Source organism: Trachurus trachurus (genome assembly GCF_905171665.1).
Source record: "Trachurus trachurus genome assembly, chromosome: 24".
Taxonomy (NCBI): Eukaryota; Metazoa; Chordata; class Actinopteri; order Carangiformes; family Carangidae; genus Trachurus; species Trachurus trachurus.
The window spans coordinates 12593393-12596279 of NC_139910.1; positions in this window are offsets into that span (position 1 = coordinate 12593393).

Here is a 2887-nt window from a genome sequence, read left to right on the forward strand (position 1 = left end):
TAAAACCAAATCCTGTTGTAGAAGTCGGATAGAAAGAAATTAAACAGTGTAAATAATATATAATATAATATATAATAAAACAAAATGTGAAGTTTTCCATATCAGGTTTGCTGGAAAGTTTGATCAAAATGTATTTAAGAAAAAAAAACAATTATCCACACTTGAGAAAGGAGTTGTTGAATTCAGAGCAACAGATTTGGCAGGCGAATGCAGTTTGTCTGACCTTAATCCACTGACTGTATAAAGGACCACAAATGCTCACTTCACCTGTAATCTATACAACATTGTACAGACACGGTGAACAACAGCAGCCGGAGACCACACACACACACAATGAGCCATAGTGTCTCTGCTGGGCCACCGCTGTTTTAAGTTGAATGAATTGTTGTTTTTCCATCAGACACTTGTGTGTATTTAGTCCATAATGCTAAAGTTAGAGGAGAGCTACACATTTGGCATAGTTATAGTCCCTATAACAGCATCACTTATTATAGCTTCTTGTTAAAATCTAATTATTCTCATGGCAGACTAATTTGACTCTTTTTTTTAGCTGATTTTCCTCAAGGTGAATAAAAAAAATCAATTCTGGGCTCTTTGTTTATGTCAAGACAAGCAACATTATGTAACCACTAATTCATTCATTCATTTGGAAAAAAAAAATCAATTGTTGGAATGAGAAATTATTTAAAGGTGCCCTTAGGTATTTTCTTGTAAACAAGCAAAGATCGTGTCTAGTTTCTCACCAAAACACACAGGGTGTCTCATTAATTAATGAACCATTATTAAAACTGATTTCTTTGAAAAGGAAGCTTGTTTTTCTCTGCCTCTGCTACGTTCCCACCAATTAGATCACTGACGTAGCCTGAAATGGAGGAGCAATAATCACCCATTATTATTATAATTAAATAAATATAGAATTATATAATGCAAAATACCATATAAATCTAGTGAATGGTTTTGCTGTGCATTGATGTCTCATATGTTGGCCGGCCTTGATTCCCATGAACTTGACAAATGGCCACAAAGATAACAATAACAGATTTTATTAACTCAGCCAACACTCATATGAGCTATTGCTTTAAATTAAACCATATTTTATTGTTGTTAAAGAAAAAAAAACAAGACATACTTTAAATGTGTAGCCACACACATAGCTGGACCACAGCCCCTCCATCAGTTACTGAGAAATGCTGGACAACATTAACAGGCATATTGCAGTTAATAAGAAGGTTCCAGTAGAAATAAAAAAAGATGAAAACGTGAGTGGAATAAACGTGGTAAGACTAACATATTCAGACATAAGTAAGTAAACTCTAAAAAAAAAATAGAATAAAATAAAATAAAACAATGATTATGTAAAGAGTACTCCTTCAGAGGACTACAATGTAAAACAAAAATAAACACTGCATAAAGACCCCAGTTGGCTGAATCAAGTGTGTTTTTGGGGTTGGAGCAAATACCCCAAATAAGTGCATGAGGTGCAAACTCTGAGGCCATATTTTTTAAAGTGAGGTTTACTGCTATTATTCTGAATCATCCACAACACAGAGTATTAATTCATATAACAGAAACAAGAATTAATTAGGGCGCATTATTTCCATAACAAAACATAAAGTAATTACATTAAAAAAAGAAAAGAAAAGAAAAACATCAAAATAAAATAGTGCACTGTGTTCCAGTGTCCTAAAGCATATACAACAGTTTCTAAGGTGCAGCAGTGAATAAGATATGATTCTCTATTATACACAAAGTGAGCGTACATGCTCTAAGTTAAACAGATCAGAATATAGTTGTGCTATATGAAAACATATGACAAGCAACAAGTACATAAAACAGTTTTGGTGCACAGGAAAAAAAAAAAAAAAACAGAAAAGAAATTCAGAGTGGTTTGTAAAAAAAAAAAAAAAAAAAAAAAAAAAGGTCTGAGAGGAGGAGCAGCAGGGAGGCCGAGTGGTTAGAGACACCGTCACACAGGTTCGATTCCCTGCGACAGCCACGAGTGTCCCCCTTCTTGAGCAAAAGATTTAAGCCGTACCTGCTTATTCTCGTTGCTGATTCTGAAACGCCTGTAACGTGATTCTTCTTTTTTAATCAAGAGAAGGTAGAGACACACACACACACACACGACGCCGATCAGAAAGTTTGGCTTGAACATAAACTCGTAGTTACAGACACACAAGGAAAAAGACACTGAGATAGTTTCTGAAAACTTTCACTGAAAAAATAGGCTTTTCCCCGGTAACACCTACAAGTGAAGTGTCCAAATATATACACATTTTTGAAGTGAGTTTAATACTTACAACCAAAGACTCCCTCTGGAAAAAAGTGGATTTAAGATCATTCAATAAAATATTTCTCAGCGGGGTTTTATATACAGTTGATAAACCCCATATCTCCCTCTTAAAAACATGTCTCACAGTGTATTTTGTCCCTTTTCATATTAGAACATTAGATTCTGTCTTATGAACAAAGAAACAGCTGAATTCAATATTGTAAATTTTTAATATATGAATCCAGAAGTGCAGAGAGAGCTGCACGCGTTCGTCTTCCTCCCTGTCTTCTAGCAGAAACAGTTTGAGAGTTTGTGTAACGACGAGTGCTTCTTGAACGACCATTAGCGTTATTTCTCAGTGGCATCGGTAACAACGTTAGTCCTTAATGGTTTGTGCTTAGCTAATGGAAGTTAAATACACGGCAGGAGCCTGGAGACTGCAGCACCAGGCTCTCCAGCGCCAGAAGAGAAGCAAACATCGGGAGTACTGTGTTTCTGTCGGACTGGAGTTGTGTTCCCTGATGTCCACGGCTAATCTCGTACCACAGCAGGCGGGCACTCAGTCCCCACGTGGACATAAGTGGGACTTGACCTTAAAGCACGAAGGCTCCCGGT